This window comes from Hydractinia symbiolongicarpus, chromosome 2, assembly GCF_029227915.1.
Source record: "Hydractinia symbiolongicarpus strain clone_291-10 chromosome 2, HSymV2.1, whole genome shotgun sequence".
NCBI classification, from domain to species: Eukaryota; Metazoa; Cnidaria; class Hydrozoa; order Anthoathecata; family Hydractiniidae; genus Hydractinia; species Hydractinia symbiolongicarpus.
The window spans coordinates 17,638,296-17,656,021 of NC_079876.1; the positions used below are offsets into that span (position 1 = coordinate 17,638,296).

The 17,726-nt window shown below is 40.8% G+C and overlaps 18 non-coding genes across 18 annotated transcripts; all 18 read left to right on the top strand.

Annotated features, from left to right (window-relative positions):
* Positions 1-252: 252 nt before the first annotated feature.
* Positions 253-324, top strand: Trnag-ucc (transfer RNA glycine (anticodon UCC)). Its single transcript has one exon. It is a non-coding gene; the product is annotated as a tRNA-Gly (tRNA).
* A 206-nt stretch (positions 325-530) lies between these two features.
* On the top strand, positions 531-602 carry Trnag-ucc (transfer RNA glycine (anticodon UCC)). Its single transcript has one exon. It is a non-coding gene; the product is annotated as a tRNA-Gly (tRNA).
* Positions 603-1,085: 483 nt separating this feature from the next.
* On the top strand, positions 1,086-1,157 carry Trnag-ucc (transfer RNA glycine (anticodon UCC)). The gene has a single exon. It is a non-coding gene; the product is annotated as a tRNA-Gly (tRNA).
* Positions 1,158-1,918: 761 nt separating this feature from the next.
* Trnag-ucc (transfer RNA glycine (anticodon UCC)) lies at positions 1,919-1,990 on the top strand. The gene has a single exon. It is a non-coding gene; the product is annotated as a tRNA-Gly (tRNA).
* A 206-nt stretch (positions 1,991-2,196) lies between these two features.
* Positions 2,197-2,268, top strand: Trnag-ucc (transfer RNA glycine (anticodon UCC)). Its single transcript has one exon. It is a non-coding gene; the product is annotated as a tRNA-Gly (tRNA).
* Positions 2,269-3,304: 1,036 nt separating this feature from the next.
* Positions 3,305-3,376, top strand: Trnag-ucc (transfer RNA glycine (anticodon UCC)). Its single transcript has one exon. It is a non-coding gene; the product is annotated as a tRNA-Gly (tRNA).
* Positions 3,377-4,415: 1,039 nt separating this feature from the next.
* Trnag-ucc (transfer RNA glycine (anticodon UCC)) lies at positions 4,416-4,487 on the top strand. The gene has a single exon. It is a non-coding gene; the product is annotated as a tRNA-Gly (tRNA).
* A 483-nt stretch (positions 4,488-4,970) lies between these two features.
* Trnag-ucc (transfer RNA glycine (anticodon UCC)) lies at positions 4,971-5,042 on the top strand. The gene has a single exon. It is a non-coding gene; the product is annotated as a tRNA-Gly (tRNA).
* Positions 5,043-6,081: 1,039 nt separating this feature from the next.
* Positions 6,082-6,153, top strand: Trnag-ucc (transfer RNA glycine (anticodon UCC)). The gene has a single exon. It is a non-coding gene; the product is annotated as a tRNA-Gly (tRNA).
* A 2,421-nt stretch (positions 6,154-8,574) lies between these two features.
* Trnag-ucc (transfer RNA glycine (anticodon UCC)) lies at positions 8,575-8,646 on the top strand. The gene has a single exon. It is a non-coding gene; the product is annotated as a tRNA-Gly (tRNA).
* Positions 8,647-9,129: 483 nt separating this feature from the next.
* On the top strand, positions 9,130-9,201 carry Trnag-ucc (transfer RNA glycine (anticodon UCC)). Its single transcript has one exon. It is a non-coding gene; the product is annotated as a tRNA-Gly (tRNA).
* Positions 9,202-10,793: 1,592 nt separating this feature from the next.
* On the top strand, positions 10,794-10,865 carry Trnag-ucc (transfer RNA glycine (anticodon UCC)). Its single transcript has one exon. It is a non-coding gene; the product is annotated as a tRNA-Gly (tRNA).
* A 1,866-nt stretch (positions 10,866-12,731) lies between these two features.
* On the top strand, positions 12,732-12,803 carry Trnag-ucc (transfer RNA glycine (anticodon UCC)). Its single transcript has one exon. It is a non-coding gene; the product is annotated as a tRNA-Gly (tRNA).
* Positions 12,804-13,286: 483 nt separating this feature from the next.
* Positions 13,287-13,358, top strand: Trnag-ucc (transfer RNA glycine (anticodon UCC)). The gene has a single exon. It is a non-coding gene; the product is annotated as a tRNA-Gly (tRNA).
* A 1,869-nt stretch (positions 13,359-15,227) lies between these two features.
* On the top strand, positions 15,228-15,299 carry Trnag-ucc (transfer RNA glycine (anticodon UCC)). Its single transcript has one exon. It is a non-coding gene; the product is annotated as a tRNA-Gly (tRNA).
* A 759-nt stretch (positions 15,300-16,058) lies between these two features.
* Trnag-ucc (transfer RNA glycine (anticodon UCC)) lies at positions 16,059-16,130 on the top strand. Its single transcript has one exon. It is a non-coding gene; the product is annotated as a tRNA-Gly (tRNA).
* A 482-nt stretch (positions 16,131-16,612) lies between these two features.
* On the top strand, positions 16,613-16,684 carry Trnag-ucc (transfer RNA glycine (anticodon UCC)). The gene has a single exon. It is a non-coding gene; the product is annotated as a tRNA-Gly (tRNA).
* A 758-nt stretch (positions 16,685-17,442) lies between these two features.
* On the top strand, positions 17,443-17,514 carry Trnag-ucc (transfer RNA glycine (anticodon UCC)). Its single transcript has one exon. It is a non-coding gene; the product is annotated as a tRNA-Gly (tRNA).
* Positions 17,515-17,726: the final 212 nt, after the last annotated feature.

Sequence of the window (17,726 nt, forward strand, 5' to 3'; positions counted from 1 at the left end):
TTTTATCTTCCAAGCAATAGATCCTGGTTCACTTCCCAGTTGACGCATTCGGCTGCTAGATATGATGTTCTAGTCTATTAAATTCTGTACGTGTGGGTTCTCCTTTGAAAATGATTAGGAGGGCAACTTGTTTTTGCCAGCTAATGTTTTCAAGTTGTGCAGACACAAGGGAAATGCATATAACACGAAAGATGTCCTTACTTTGATCGCGAAAATACCTTACCTGCAATAACTCCAACAATTCTGCTGTCAGCGTCGGTGGTGTAAAGGTTAGCATTGTTGCCTTCCAAGCAATAGATCCAGGTTCGATACCCGGCCGACGCATTTGGCTGCTAGACTACATGTTACAGTCTATTAAATTGAGTACGTGCCGTTTTTACTTTGAAGGTAAATAAGAGGGCAAATTTTGTTTGGACAGTTAATGTTTTCAAGTTGTGAAAACACAAGGGAAGTGCATATAATACGAAAGATGCCCTTATTTTGATCGCGAAAGTACCTTACCTGCAATAACTCCAACAATTATCCAGTCAGCGTCGGTGGTGTAAAGGTTAGCATTGTTGCCTTCCAAGCAATAGATCCGGGTTCGATACCCGGCCGACGCATTTGGCTGCTAGACTACATGTTACAGTCTATTAAATTGAGTACGTGCCGTTTTTACTTTGAAGGTAACTAGGAGGGCAAATTTTGTTTGGACAGTTAATGTTTTCAAGTTGTGAAAACACAAGGGAAGTGCATATAATACGAAAGATGCCCTTATTTTGTTCGCGAAAGTACCTTACCCGCAATAACTCCGACAATTCTGCTGTCAGCGTCGGTGGTGTAAAGGTTGACATTGTTGCCTTCCAAGCAATAGATCCGGGTTCGATTCCAAGCCGACGCATTTGGCTGTTAGATTTCATGTTCTAGTCTATTAAATTCAGTTTTTGTGGTTCCTACTTAAAAGATGATTAGGAGGACAAATTTTTTTTGACACTTATTGTTTTCAAGTTGTGAAGACACAAGGGAAATGCATATAATTCTAAAGATGCCCTTATTTTGATCGCCAAAGTACCTTACCTGTAATAACTCCAACAATACTTCTGTCAGCGTCGGTGGTGTAAAGGTTAGCATTGTTGCCTTCCAAGCAATAGATCCGTGTTCGATTCCCGGCCGACGCATTTCGCTACAAAATTACATGTTCTAGTCTATTAAATTCAGTACGTGTCGTTTCTACTTTGAAGGTGATTAGGAGGGCGCTAATTTTGTTTGGGCAGTTAATGTTTTCAAGTTGTGAAGACACAAGGGAAATGCATATAATACGTAAGATGCCCTTATTTTGATTGCGAAAGTACCTTACCTGTCATAACTCCAACAGTTATGCTGTCAGAGTCGGTGGTGTTAAGGTTGACATTGTTGCCTTCCAAGCAATAGATCCGGGTTTGATTCCCGGCCGACGCATTTGGCTGTTAGATTTCATGTTCTAGTCTATTAAATTCAGTTTTTGTGGTTCCTACTTAAAAGATGATTAGGAGGGCAACTTGTTTTTGCCAGAAAATGTTTTTAAGTTGTGAAGACACAAGGGAAATACATATAATACGAAGGATGCCCTTATTTTGATCGCGAAAGTGCCTTACCTGCAATACCTCCAACAATTCTGCTGTCAGGGTCGGTGGTGTAAAGGTTAGCTTTGTTGCCTTCCAAGCAATGGATCCGGTTTCGATTCCGGCTGACCCATTTGGCTGCTTGTTTTGATGTTCTAGTCTATTAAATTGTGTACGTGTGGGTTCTCCTTTAAAGATGATTAGGAGGGCAACTTGTTTTTGCCAGAAAATATTTTCAAGTTGTGAAGACACAAGGGAAATGCATATAATACGAAAGATGTCCTTACTTTGATCGCGAAAGTACCTTACCTGCAATAGCTCCAACAATTCTTCTGTCAGCGTCGGTGGTGTAAAGGTTAGCATTGTTGCCTTCCAAGTATTAGATCCGGGTTCGATTCCCGGCCGACGCATTTCGCTACTAAATTACATGTTCTAGTCTATTAAATTCAGTACGTGTCGTTTCTACTTTGAAGGCCATTAGGAGGGCAAATTTTGTTTGGGCAGTTAATGTTTTCAAGTTGTGAAGACACAAGGGAAATGCATATAATACGTAAGATGCCCTTATCTTGATCCCGAAAATACCTTACCTGCAATAACTCCAACAATTCTGCTGTCAGCGTCGGTGGTGTAAAGATTAGCATTGTGGCCTTCCAAGCAATAGATCCGGGTTCGATTCCCGGCCGACGCATTTCGCTACTATATTACATGTTCTAGTCTGTTAAATTCAGTAAGTGTCGTTTCTACTTTGAAGGTGATTAGCAGGGCAAATATTGTTTGGACAGTTAATGTTTTCAAGTTGTGAAGACACAAGGGAAATTCTTATAATACGAAGGATGCCCTTATTTTGATCGCGAAAGTACCTTACCTGCAATAACTCCAACAATTTTGCTGCCACCGGCGGTGGTGTAAATGTTAGTATTGTTGCCTTCCAAGCAATAGATTCGGTTTCGATTCCGGCCGACGCATTTCGCTACTAGATTACATGTTCTAGTCTATTAAATTCAGTACGTGTCGTTTCTACTTTGAAGATGATTAGGAGGGCAACTTGTTTTTGCCAGAAAATGTTTTCCAGTTGTGAAGACACAAGGGAAATGCATATAATACGTAAGATGCCCTTATTTTGATCGCGAAAGTACCTTACCTGCCATAACTCCAACAATTCTGCTGTCAGCGTCGGTGGTGTAAAGGTTGACATTGTTGCCTTCCAAGCAATAGATCCGCGTTCGATTCCAAGCCGACGCATTTGGCTGTTAGATTTCATGTTCTAGTCTATTAAATTCAGTTTTTGTGGTTCCTACTTAAAAGATGATTAGGAGGGCAACTTGTTTTTGCCAGCTAATGTTTTCAAGTTGTGCAGACACAAGGGAAATGCATATAATACGAAAGATGTCCTTACTTTGATCACGAAAGTACCTTACTTGCAATAACTCCAACAATTCTGCTGTCAGCGTCGGTGGTGTAAATGTTAGCATTGTGGCTTTCCAAGCAATAGATCCGGGTTTGATTCCCGGCCGACGCATTTGGCTGATAGATTTCATGCTCTAGTCTATTAAATTCAGTTTTTGTGGTTCCTACTTAAAAGATGATTAGGAGGACAAATTTTTTTTGACACTTATTGTTTTCAAGTTGTGAAGACACAAGGGAAATGCATATAATTCTAAAGATGCCCTTATTTTGATCGCCAAAGTACCTTACCTGTAATAACTCCAACAATACTTCTGTCAGCGTCGGTGGTGTAAAGGTTAGCATTGTTGCCTTCCAAGCAATAGATCCGTGTTCGATTCCCGGCTGACGCATTTCGCTACAAAATTACATGTTCTAGTCTATTAAATTCAGTACGTGTCGTTTCTACTTTGAAGGTGATTAGGAGGGCGCTAATTTTGTTTGGGCAGTTAATGTTTTCAAGTTGTGAAGACACAAGGGAAATGCATATAATACGAAAGATGTCCTTACTTTGATCGCGAAAGTACCTTACCTGCAATAACTTTAACAATTCTGCTGTCAGCGTCGGTGGTGTAAAGATTAGCATTGTGGCCTTCCAAGCAATACATCCCGGTTCGATTCCCGGCCGACGCATTTGGCTGTTAGATTTCATGTTCTAGTCTATTAAATTCAGTTTTTGTGGTTCCTACTTAAAAGATGATTAGGAGGACAAATTTTTTTTGACACTTATTGTTTTCAAGTTGTGAAGACACAAGGGAAATGCATATAATTCTAAAGATGCCCTTATTTTGATCGCGAAAGTACCTTACCTGTAATAACTCCAACAATTCTTCTGTCAGCGTCGGTGGTGTAAAAGTTATTATGTTTGTCTTCCAAGCAATAGATCCTGGTTCACCTCCCAGGTGACGCATATGGCTGCTAGATATGATGTTCTAGTCTATTAAATCCTGTACGTGTGGGTTCTCCTTTGAAGATGATTAGGAGGGCAACTTATTTTTGCCAGCTAATGTTTTCAAGTTGTGCAGACACAAGGGAAATGTATATAATACGAAAGATGTCCTTACTTTAATCGCGAAAATACCTTACCTGCAATAACTCCAACAATTCTGCTGTCAGCGTCGGTGGTGTAAAGGTTAGCATTGTTGCCTTCCAAGCAATAGATCCCGATTCGATTCCCGGCCGACGCATTTCGCTACTAGATTACAAGTTCTAGTCTATTAAATTCAGTATGTGTCGTTTCTACTTTGAAGATGATTAGGAGGGCAACTTATTTTTGCCAGGAAATGTTTTCAAGTGGTGAAGACACAAGGGAAATGCATATAATACGAAAGATGTCCTTACTTTGATCGCAAAAGTACCTTACCTGCAATAACACAACCAGTTCTTCTGTCAGCGTCGGTGGTGTAAAGGTTAGCATTGTTGCCTTCCAAGCAATAGATCCGGGTTCGATTCCCGGCCGACGCATTTCGCTGCTAGATTACATGTTCTAGTTTATTAAATTCAGTACGTGTCGTTTCTACTTTGAAGGTGATTAGCAGGGCAAATATTGTTTGGACAGTTAATGTTTTCAAGTTGTGAAGACACAAGGGAAATGCATATAATACGAAGGATGCCCTTATTTTAATCGCAAAAGTGCCTTACCTGCAATATCTCCAACAATTCTGCTGTCAGCGTCGGTGGTGTAAAAGTTATTCTTTTTGTCTTCCAAGCAATAGATCCTGGTTCGATTCCCGGCGGAAGCATTTGGCCGCTAGATTACATGTTCTAGTCTATTAAATTCCGTACGTGTGGTTTCTGCTTTGAAGGTGATTAGGAGGGCAAATTTTTTTGGACAGTTAATGTTTTCAAGTTGTGAAGACACAAAAGAAATGCATGTAATACGAAAGATGTCCTTATTTTGATCGTGAAAGTACCTTACCTGTAATAACTCCAACAATTATCCTGTCAACGTCGGTGGTGTAAAGGTTAGCATTGTTGCCTTCCAAGCAATAGATTCGGGTTCGATTCCCGGCCGACGCATTTGGCTGCTAGACTACATGTTCTAGTCTATTAAATTCAGTACGTGTCGTTTCTACTTTGAAGGTGATTAGGAAGGCAAATTTTGTTTGGACAGTTAATGTTTTCAAGTTGTGAAAACACAAGGGAAGTGCATATAATACGAAAGATGCCCTTACTTTGATCGCGAAAGTACCTTACCTGCAATAACTCCAACAATTCTGCTGCCACCGGCGGTGGTGTAAAGGTTAGTATTGTTGCCTTCCAAGCAATAGATCCGGGTTTGATTCCCGGCCGACGCATTTCGCTGCTAGATTACATGTTCTAGACTATTAATTTCAGTACGTGTCGTTTCTACTTTGAAGGTGATTAGCAGGGCAAATATTGTTTGGACAGTTAATGTTTTCAAGTTGTGAAGACACAAGGGAAATGCATATAATGCGAAGGATGCCCTTATTTTGATCGCGAAAGTGCCATACCTGCAATACCTCCAACAATTCTGCTGTCAGCGTCGGTGGTGTAAAAGTTATTATTTTTGTCTTCCAAGCAATAGATCCTGGTTCACCTCCCAGGTGACGCATATGGCTGCTAGATATGATGTTCTAGTCTATTAAATCCTGTACGTGTGGGTTCTCCTTTGAAGATGATTAGGAGGGCAACTTATTTTTGCCAGCTAATGTTTTCAAGTTGTGCAGACACAAGGGAAATGTATATAATACGAAAGATGTCCTTACTTTGATCGCGAAAATACCTTACCTGCAATAACTCCAACAATTCTGCTGTCAGCGTCGGTGGTGTAAAGGTTAGCATTTTTGCCTTCCAAGCAATAGATCCCGATTCGATTCCCGGCCGACGCATTTCGCTACTAGATTACAAGTTCTAGTCTATTAAATTCAGTACGTGTCGTTTCTACTTTGAAGATGATTAGGAGGGCAACTTGTTTTTGCCAGGGAAATGTTTTCAAGTGGTGAAGACACAAGGGAAATGCATATAATACGAAAGATGTCCTTACTTTGATCGCGAAAGTACCTTACCTGCAATAACTCCACCAGTTCTTCTGTCAGCGTCGGTGGTGTAAAGGTTAGCATTGTTGCCTTCCAAGCAATAGATCCGGGTTCGATTCCCGGCCGACGCATTTCGCTGCTAGATTACATGTTCTAGTCTATTAAATTCAGTACGTGTCGTTTCTACTTTGAAGGTGATTAGCAGGGCAAATATTGTTTGGACAGTTAATGTTTTCAAGTTGTGAAGACACAAGGGAAATGCATATAATACGAAGGATGCCCTTATTTTAATCGCGAAAATACCTTACCTGCAATAACTCCAACAATTCTGCTGTCAGCGTCGGTGGTGTAAAGGTTAGCATTGTTGCCTTCCAAGCAATAGATCCCGATTCGATTCCCGGCGGACGCATTTGGCCGCTAGATTACATGTTCTAGTCTATTAAATTCCGTACGTGTGGTTTCTGCTTTGAAGGTGATTAGGAGGGCAAATTTTTTTGGACAGTTAATGTTTTCAAGTTGTGAAGACACAAAAGAAATGCATGTAATACGAAAAATGCCCTTATTTTGATCGCGAAAGTACCTTACCTGTAATAACTTCAACAATTATCCTATCAGCGTCGGTGGTGTAAAGGTTAGCATTGTTGCCTTCCAACCAATAGATTCGGGTTCGATTCCCGGCCGACGCATTTGGCTGCTAGACTACATGTTCTAGTCTAATAAATTCAGTACGTGTCGTTTCTACTTTGAAGGTGATTAGGAAGGCAAATTTTGTTGGACAGTTAATGTTTTCAAGTTGTGAAAACACAAGGGAAGTGCATATAATACGAAAGATGCCCTTATTTTGATCGCGAAAGTACCTTACCTGCACTAACTCCAACAATTCTGCTGCCACCGGCGGTGGTGTAAAGGTTAGTATTGTTGCCTTCCAAGCAATAGATCCGGTTTCGATTCCGGCTGACCCATTTGGCTGCTTGTTTTGATGCTCTAGTCTATTAAATTGTGTACGTGTGGGTTCTCCTTTGAAGCTGATTAGGAGGGCAACTTGTTTTTGCCAGAAAATATTTTCAAGTTGTGAAGACACAAGGGAAATGCATATAATACGAAAGATGTCCTTACTTTGATCGCGAAAGTACCTTACCTGCAATAAATCCAACAATTCTGCTGTCAGCGTCAATGGTGTAAAGGTTAGCATTGTTGCCTTCCAAGCAATAGATCCGGGTTCGATTCCCGTCCGACGCATTTCGCTACTAAATAACATGTTCTAGTCTGTTAAATTCAGTAAGTGTCGTTTCTACTTTGAAGGTGATTAGCAGGGCAAATATTGTTTGGACAGTTAATGTTTTCAAGTTGTGAAGACACAAGGGAAATGCATATAATACGAAGGATGCCCTTATTTTGATCGCGAAAGTGCCTTACCTGCAATACCTCCAACAAATCTGCTGTCAGCGTCGGTGGTCTAAAGGTTAGCATTGTTGCCTTCCAAGCAATAGATCCGGGTTCGATTCCCAGACGACGCATTTCGCTACTAGATTACATGTTCTAGTATATTAAATTCAGTACGTGTCGTTTCTACATTGAAGATGATTAGGAGGGCAACTTGTTTTGCCATCTAATATTTTCAAGTTGTGAAGACACAAGGGAAATGCATATAATACGAAAGATGTCCTTACTTTGATCGCGAAAGTACCTTACCTGCAATAACTTTAACAATTCTGCTGTCAGCGTCGGTGGTGTAAAGATTAGCATTGTGGCCTTCCAAGCAATACATCCGGGTTCGATTCCCGGCCGACGCATTTGGCTGTTAGATTTCATGTTCTAGTCTATTAAATTCAGTTTTTGTGGTTCCTACTTAAAAGATGATTAGGAGGACAAATTTTTTTTGACACTTATTGTTTTCAAGTTGTGAAGACACAAGGGAAATGCATATAATTCTAAAGATGCCCTTATTTTGATCGCGAAAGTACCTTACCTGTAAAAACTCCAACAATTCTTCTGTCAGCGTCGGTGGTGTAAAAGTTATTATTTTTGTCTTCCAAGCAATAGATCCTGGTTCACCTCCCAGGTGACGCATATGGCTGCTAGATATGATGTTTTAGTCTATTAAATCCTGTACGTGTGGGTTCTCCTTTGAAGATGATTAGGAGGGCAACTTATTTTTGCCAGCTAATGTTTTCAAGTTGTGCAGACACAAGGGAAATATATATAATACGAAAGATGTCTTTACTTTAATCGCGAAAATACCTTACCTGCAATAACTCCAACAATTCTGCTGTCAGCGTCGGTGGTGTAAAGGTTAGCATTGTTGCCTTCCAAGCAATAGATCCCGATTTGATTCCCGGCCGACGCATTTCGCTACTAGATTACAAGTTCTAGTCTATTAAATTCAGTATGTGTCGTTTCTACTTTGAAGATGATTAGGAGGGCAACTTATTTTTGCCAGGAAATGTTTTCAAGTGGTGAAGACACAAGGGAAATGCATATAATACGAAAGATGTCCTTACTTTGATCGCGAAAGTACCTTACCTGCAATAACTCCACCAGTTCTTCTGTCAGCGTCGGTGGTGTAAAGGTTAGCATTGTTGCCTTCCAAGCAATAGATCCGGGTTCGATTCCCGGCCGACGCATTTCGCTGCTAGATTACATGTTCTAGTCTATTAAATTCAGTACGTGTCGTTTCTACTTTGAAGGTGATTAGCAGGGCAAATATTGTTTGGACAGTTAATGTTTTCAAGTTGTGAAGACACAAGGGAAATGCATATAATACGAAGGATGCCCTTATTTTAATCGCAAAAGTGCCTTACCTGCAATATCTCCAACAATTCTGCTGTCAGCGTCGGTGGTGTAAAAGTTATTCTTTTTGTCTTCCAAGCAATAGATCCTGGTTCGATTCCCGGCGGAAGCATTTGGCCGCTAGATTACATGTTCTAGTCTATTAAATTCCGTACGTGTGGTTTCTGCTTTGAAGGTGATTAGGAGGGCAAATTTTTTTGGACAGTTAATGTTTTCAAGTTGTGAAGACACAAAAGAAATGCATGTAATACGAAAGATGTCCTTATTTTGATCGTGAAAGTACCTTACCTGTAATAACTCCAACAATTATCCTGTCAGCGTCGGTGGTGTAAAGGTTAGCATTGTTGCCTTCCAAGCAATAGATTCGGGTTCGATTCCCGGCCGACGCATTTGGCTGCTAGACTACATGTTCTAGTCTATTAAATTCAGTACGTGTCGTTTCTACTTTGAAGGTGATTAGGAAGGCAAATTTTGTTTGGACAGTTAATGTTTTCAAGTTGTGAAAACACAAGGGAAGTGCATATAATACGAAAGATGCCCTTACTTTGATCGCGAAAGTACCTTACCTGCAATAACTCCAACAATTCTGCTGCCAGCGGCGGTGGTGTAAAGGTTAGTATTGTTGCCTTCCAAGCAATAGATCCGGGTTTGATTCCCGGCCGACGCATTTCGCTGCTAGATTACATGTTCTAGACTATTAATTTCAGTACGTGTCGTTTCTACTTTGAAGGTGATTAGCAGGGCAAATATTGTTTGGACAGTTAATGTTTTCAAGTTGTGAAGACACAAGGGAAATGCATATAATGCGAAGGATGCCCTTATTTTGATCGCGAAAGTGCCATACCTGCAATACCTCCAACAATTCTGCTGTCAGCGTCGGTGGTGTAAAAGTTATTATTTTTGTCTTCCAAGCAATAGATCCTGGTTCACCTCCCAGGTGACGCATATGGCTGCTAGATATGATGTTCTAGTCTATTAAATCCTGTACGTGTGGGTTCTCCTTTGAAGATGATTAGGAGGGCAACTTATTTTTGCCAGCTAATGTTTTCAAGTTGTGCAGACACAAGGGAAATGTATATAATACGAAAGATGTCCTTACTTTGATCGCGAAAATACCTTACCTGCAATAACTCCAACAATTCTGCTGTCAGCGTCGGTGGTGTAAAGGTTAGCATTTTTGCCTTCCAAGCAATAGATCCCGATTCGATTCCCGGCCGACGCATTTCGCTACTAGATTACAAGTTCTAGTCTATTAAATTCAGTACGTGTCGTTTCTACTTTGAAGATGATTAGGAGGGCAACTTGTTTTTGCCAGGAAATGTTTTCAAGTGGTGAAGACACAAGGGAAATGCATATAATACGAAAGATGTCCTTACTTTGATCGCGAAAGTACCTTACCTGCAATAACTCCACCAGTTCTTTTGTCAGCGTCGGTGGTGTAAAGGTTAGCATTGTTGCCTTTCAAGCAATAGATCCGGGTTCGATTCCGGCCGACGCATTTCGCTGCTAGATTACATGTTCTAGTCTATTAAATTCAGTACGTGTCGTTTCTACTTTGAAGGTGATTAGCAGGGCAAATATTGTTTGGACAGTTAATGTTTTCAAGTTGTGAAGACACAAGGGAAATGCATATAATACGAAGGATGCCCTTATTTTAATCGCGAAAATACCTTACCTGCAATAACTCCAACAATTCTGCTGTCAGCGTCGGTGGTGTAAAGGTTAGCATTGTTGCCTTCCAAGCAATAGATCCCGATTCGATTCCCGGCGGACGCATTTGGCCGCTAGATTACATGTTCTAGTCTATTAAATTCCGTACGTGTGGTTTCTGCTTTGAAGGTGATTAGGAGGGCAAATTTTTTTGGACAGTTAATGTTTTCAAGTTGTGAAGACACAAAAGAAATGCATGTAATACGAAAGATGCCCTTATTTTGATCGCGAAAGTACCTTACCTGTAATAACTTCAACAATTATCCTGTCAGCGTCGGTGGTGTAAAGGTTAGCATTGTTGCTTTCCAAGCAATAGATTCGGGTTCGATTCCCGGCCGACGCATTTAGCTGCTAGACTACATGTTCTAGTCTAATAAATTCAGTACGTGTCGTTTCTACTTTGAAGGTGATTAGGAAGGCAAATTTTGTTGGACAGTTAATGTTTTCAAGTTGTGAAAACACAAGGGAAGTGCATATAATACGAAAGATGCCCTTATTTTGATCGCGAAAGTACCTTACCTGCACTAACTCCAACAATTCTGCTGCCACCGGCGGTGGTGTAAAGGTTAGTATTGTTGCCTTCCAAGCAATAGATCCGGTTTCGATTCCGGCTGACCCATTTGGCTGCTTGTTTTGATGTTCTAGTCTATTAAATTGTGTACGTGTGGGTTCTCCTTTGAAGCTGATTAGGAGGGCAACTTGTTTTTGCCAGAAAATATTTTCAAGTTGTGAAGACACAAGGGAAATGCATATAATACGAAAGATGTCCTTACTTTGATCGCGAAAGTACCTTACCTGCAATAAATCCAACAATTCTGCTGTCAGCGTCAATGGTGTAAAGGTTAGCATTGTTGCCTTCCAAGCAATAGATCCGGGTTCGATTCCCGTCCGACGCATTTCGCTACTAAATAACATGTTCTAGTCTGTTAAATTCAGTAAGTGTCGTTTCTACTTTGAAGGTGATTAGCAGGGCAAATATTGTTTGGACAGTTAATGTTTTCAAGTTGTGAAGACACAAGGGAAATGCATATAATACGAAGGATGCCTTTATTTTGATCGCGAAAGTGCCTTACCTGCAATACCTCCAACAAATCTGCTGTCAGCGTCGGTGGTCTAAAGGTTAGCATTGTTGCCTTCCAAGCAATAGATCCGGGTTGGATTCCCAGACGACGCATTTCGCTACTAGATTACATGTTCTAGTATATTAAATTCAGTACGTGTCGTTTCTACATTGAAGATGATTAGGAGGGCAACTTGTTTTGCCATCTAATATTTTCAAGTTGTGAAGACACAAGGGAAATGCATATAATACGAAAGATGTCCTTACTTTGATCGCGAAAGTACCTTACCTGCAATAACTTTAACAATTCTGCTGTCAGCGTCGGTGGTGTAAAGATTAGCATTGTGGCCTTCCAAGCAATACATCCGGGTTCGATTCCCGGCCGACGCATTTGGCTGTTAGATTTCATGTTCTAGTCTATTAAATTCAGTTTTTGTGGTTCCTACTTAAAAGATGATTAGGAGGACAAATTTTTTTTGACACTTATTGTTTTCAAGTTGTGAAGACACAAGGGAAATGCATATAATTCTAAAGATGCCCTTATTTTGATCGCGAAAGTACCTTACCTGTAAAAACTCCAACAATTCTTCTGTCAGCGTCGGTGGTGTAAAAGTTATTATTTTTGTCTTCCAAGCAATAGATCCTGGTTCACCTCCCAGGTGACGCATATGGCTGCTAGATATGATGTTTTAGTCTATTAAATCCTGTACGTGTGGGTTCTCCTTTGAAGATGATTAGGAGGGCAACTTATTTTTGCCAGCTAATGTTTTCAAGTTGTGCAGACACAAGGGAAATGTATATAATACGAAAGATGTCCTTACTTTAATCGCGAAAATACCTTACCTGCAATAACTCCAACAATTCTGCTGTCAGCGTCGGTGGTGTAAAGGTTAGCATTGTTGCCTTCCAAGCAATAGATCCCGATTCGATTCCCGGCCGACGCATTTCGCTACTAGATTACAAGTTCTAGTCTATTAAATTCAGTATGTGTCGTTTCTACTTTGAAGATGATTAGGAGGGCAACTTATTTTTGCCAGGAAATGTTTTCAAGTGGTGAAGACACAAGGGAAATGCATATAATACGAAAGATGTCCTTACTTTGATCGCGAAAGTACCTTACCTGCAATAACTCCACCAGTTCTTCTGTCAGCGTCGGTGGTGTAAAGGTTAGCATTGTTGCCTTCCAAGCAATAGATCCGGGTTCGATTCCCGGCCGACGCATTTCGCTGCTAGATTACATGTTCTAGTCTATTAAATTCAGTACGTGTCGTTTCTACTTTGAAGGTGATTAGCAGGGCAAATATTGTTTGGACAGTTAATGTTTTCAAGTTGTGAAGACACAAGGGAAATGCATATAATACGAAGGATGCCCTTATTTTAATCGCAAAAGTGCCTTACCTGCAATATCTCCAACAATTCTGCTGTCAGCGTCGGTGGTGTAAAAGTTATTCTTTTTGTCTTCCAAGCAATAGATCCTGGTTCGATTCCCGGCGGAAGCATTTGGCCGCTAGATTACATGTTCTAGTCTATTAAATTCCGTACGTGTGGTTTCTGCTTTGAAGGTGATTAGGAGGGCAAATTTTTTTGGACAGTTAATGTTTTCAAGTTGTGAAGACACAAAAGAAATGCATGTAATACGAAAGATGTCCTTATTTTGATCGTGAAAGTACCTTACCTGTAATAACTCCAACAATTATCCTGTCAGCGTCGGTGGTGTAAAGGTTAGCATTGTTGCCTTCCAAGCAATAGATTCGGGTTCGATTCCCGGCCGACGCATTTGGCTGCTAGACTACATGTTCTAGTCTATTAAATTCAGTACGTGTCGTTTCTACTTTGAAGGTGATTAGGAAGGCAAATTTTGTTTGGACAGTTAATGTTTTCAAGTTGTGAAAACACAAGGGAAGTGCATATAATACGAAAGATGCCCTTACTTTGATCGCGAAAGTACCTTACCTGCAATAACTCCAACAATTCTGCTGCCAGCGGCGGTGGTGTAAAGGTTAGTATTGTTGCCTTCCAAGCAATAGATCCGGGTTTGATTCCCGGCCGACGCATTTCGCTGCTAGATTACATGTTCTAGACTATTAATTTCAGTACGTGTCGTTTCTACTTTGAAGGTGATTAGCAGGGCAAATATTGTTTGGACAGTTAATGTTTTCAAGTTGTGAAGACACAAGGGAAATGCATATAATGCGAAGGATGCCCTTATTTTGATCGCGAAAGTGCCATACCTGCAATACCTCCAACAATTCTGCTGTCAGCGTCGGTGGTGTAAAAGTTATTATTTTTGTCTTCCAAGCAATAGATCCTGGTTCACCTCCCAGGTGACGCATATGGCTGCTAGATATGATGTTCTAGTCTATTAAATCCTGTACGTGTGGGTTCTCCTTTGAAGATGATTAGGAGGGCAACTTATTTTTGCCAGCTAATGTTTTCAAGTTGTGCAGACACAAGGGAAATGTATATAATACGAAAGATGTCCTTACTTTGATCGCGAAAATACCTTACCTGCAATAACTCCAACAATTCTGCTGTCAGCGTCGGTGGTGTAAAGGTTAGCATTTTTGCCTTCCAAGCAATAGATCCCGATTCGATTCCCGGCCGACGCATTTCGCTACTAGATTACAAGTTCTAGTCTATTAAATTCAGTACGTGTCGTTTCTACTTTGAAGATGATTAGGAGGGCAACTTGTTTTTGCCAGGAAATGTTTTCAAGTGGTGAAGACACAAGGGAAATGCATATAATACGAAAGATGTCCTTACTTTGATCGCGAAAGTACCTTACCTGCAATAACTCCACCAGTTCTTCTGTCAGCGTCGGTGGTGTAAAGGTTAGCATTGTTGCCTTCCAAGCAATAGATCCGGGTTCGATTCCGGCCGACGCATTTCGCTGCTAGATTACATGTTCTAGTCTATTAAATTCAGTACGTGTCGTTTCTACTTTGAAGATGATTAGCAGGGCAAATATTGTTTGGACAGTTAATGTTTTCAAGTTGTGAAGACACAAGGGAAATGCATATAATACGAAGGATGCCCTTATTTTAATCGCGAAAGTGCCTTACCTGCAATATCTCCAACAATTCTGCTGTCAGCGTCGGTGGTGTAAAAGTTATTATTTTTGTCTTCCAAGCAATAGATCCTGGTTCACTTCCCAGTTGACGCATTTGGCTGCTAGATATGATGTTCTAGTCTATTAAATTATGTACGTGTGGGTTCTCCTTTGAAGATGATTAGGAGGGCAACTTGTTTTTGCCGGCTAATGTTTTCAAGTTGTGCAGACACAAGGGAAATGCATATAATACGAAAGATGTCCTTACTTTGATCGCGAAAATACCTTACCTGCAATAACTCCAACAATTCTGCTGTCAGCGTCGGTGGTGTAAAGGTTAGCATTGTTGCCTTCCAAGCAATAGATCCCGATTCGATTCCCGGCGGACGCATTTGGCCGCTAGATTACATGTTCTAGTCTATTAAATTCCGTACGTGTGGTTTCTGCTTTGAAGGTGATTAGGAGGGCAAATTTTTTTGGACAGTTAATGTTTTCAAGTTGTGAAGACACAAAAGAAATGCATGTAATACGAAAGATGCCCTTATTTTGATCGCGAAAGTACCTTACCTGTAATAACTTCAACAATTATCCTGTCAGCGTCGGTGGTGTAAAGGTTAGCATTGTTGCCTTCCAAGCAATAGATTCGGGTTCGATTCCCGGCCGACGCATTTGGCTGCTAGACTACATGTTCTAGTCTAATAAATTCAGTACGTGTCGTTTCTACTTTGAAGGTGATTAGGAAGGCAAATTTTGTTGGACAGTTAATGTTTTCAAGTTGTGAAAACACAAGGGAAGTGCATATAATACGAAAGATGCCCTTATTTTGATCGCGAAAGTACCTTACCTGCAATAACTCCAACAATTCTGCTGCCACCGGCGGTGGTGTAAAGGTTAGTATTGTTGCCTTCCAAGCAATAGATCCAGGTTCGATTCCCGGCCGACGCATTTGGCTGCTAGACTACATGTTCTAGTCTATTAAATTCAGTACGTGTCGTTTCTACTTTGAAGGTGATTAGGAGGGCAAATTTTGTTTGGACAGTTAATGTTTTCAAGTTGTGAAAACACAAGGGAAGTGCATATAATACGAAAGATGCCCTTATTTTGATCGCGAAAGTACCTTACCTGCACTAACTCCAACAATTCTGCTGCCACCGGCGGTGGTGTAAAGGTTAGTATTGTTGCCTTCCAAGCAATAGATCCGGTTTCGATTCCGGCTGACCCATTTGGCTGCTTGTTTTGATGCTCTAGTCTATTAAATTGTGTACGTGTGGGTTCTCCTTTGAAGCTGATTAGGAGGGCAACTTGTTTTTGCCAGAAAATATTTTCAAGTTGTGAAGACACAAGGGAAATGCATATAATACGAAAGATGTCCTTACTTTGATCGCGAAAGTACCTTACCTGCAATAAATCCAACAATTCTGCTGTCAGCGTCGGTGGTGTAAAGGTTAGCATTGTTGCCTTCCAAGCAATAGATCCAGGTTCGATTCCCGGCCGACGCATTTCGCTACTAAATAACATGTTCTAGTCTGTTAAATTCAGTAAGTGTCGTTTCTACTTTGAAGGTGATTAGCAGGGCAAATATTGTTTGGACAGTTAATGTTTTCAAGTTGTGAAGACACAAGGGAAATGCATATAATACGAAGGATGCCCTTATTTTGATCGCGAAAGTGCCTTACCTGCAATACCTCCAACAAATCTGCTGTCAGCGTCGGTGGTCTAAAGGTTAGCATTGTTGCCTTCCAAGCAATAGATCCGGGTTCGATTCCCAGACGAAGCATTTCGCTACTAGATTACATGTTCTAGTATATTAAATTCAGTACGTGTCGTTTCTACATTGAAGATGATTAGGAGGGCAACTTGTTTTGCCAGCTAATGTTTTCAAGTTGTGCAGACACAAGGGAAATGCATATAATACGAAAGATGTCCTTACTTTGATCGCGAAAATACCTTACCTGCAATAACTATAACAATTCTGCTGTCAGCGTCGGTGGTGTAAAGATTAGCATTGTGGCCTTCCAAGCAATAGATCCGGGTTCGATTCCCGGCCGACGCATTTGGCTGTTACATTTCATGCTCTAGTCTATTAAATTCAGTTTTTGTGGTTCCTACTTAAAAGATGATTAGGAGGGCAACTTGTTTTTGCCAGAAAATGTTTTTAAGTTGTGAAGACACAAGGGAAATGCATATAATACGAAGGATGCCCTTATTTTGATCGCGAAAGTGCCTTACCTGCAATACCTCCAACAATTCTGCTCTCAGCGTCGGTGGTGTAAAGGTTAGCTTTGTTGCCTTCCAGGCAATAGATCCGGTTTCGATTCCGGCCGACCCATTTGGCTGCTTGTTTTGATGTTATAGTCTATTAAATTGTGTACGTCTGGGTTCTCCTCTGAAGATGATTAGGAGGGCAACTTATTTTTGCCAGCTAATGTTTTCAAGTTGTGCAGACACAAGGGAAATGTATATAATACGAAAGATGTCCTTACTTTAATCGCGAAAATACCTTACCTGCAATATCTCCAACAATTCTGCTGTCAGCGTCGGTGGTGTAAAGGTTAGCATTGTTGCCTTCCAAGCAATAGATCCCGATTCGATTCCCGGCCGACGCATTTCGCTACTAGATTACAAGTTCTAGTCTGTTAAATTCAGTACGTGTCGTTTCTACTTTGAAGATGATTAGGAGGGCAACTTGTTTTTGCCAGGAAATGTTTTCAAGTGGTGAAGACACAAGGGAAATGCATATAATACGAAAGATGTCCTTACTTTGATCGCGAAAGTACCTTACCTGCAATAACTCCACCAGTTCTTCTGTCAGCGTCGGTGGTGTAAAGGTTAGCATTGTTGCCTTCCAAGCAATAGATCCGGGTTCGATTCCCGGCCGACGCATTTCGCTGCTATATTACATGTTCTAGTCTATTAAATTCAGTACGTGTCGTTTCTACTTTGAAGGTGATTAGCAGGGCAAATATTGTTTGGACAGTTAATGTTTTCAAGTTGTGAAGACACAAGGGAAATGCATATAATACGAAGGATGCCCTTATTTTAATCGCGAAAGTGCCTTACCTGCAATATCTCCAACAATTCTGCTGTCAGCGTCG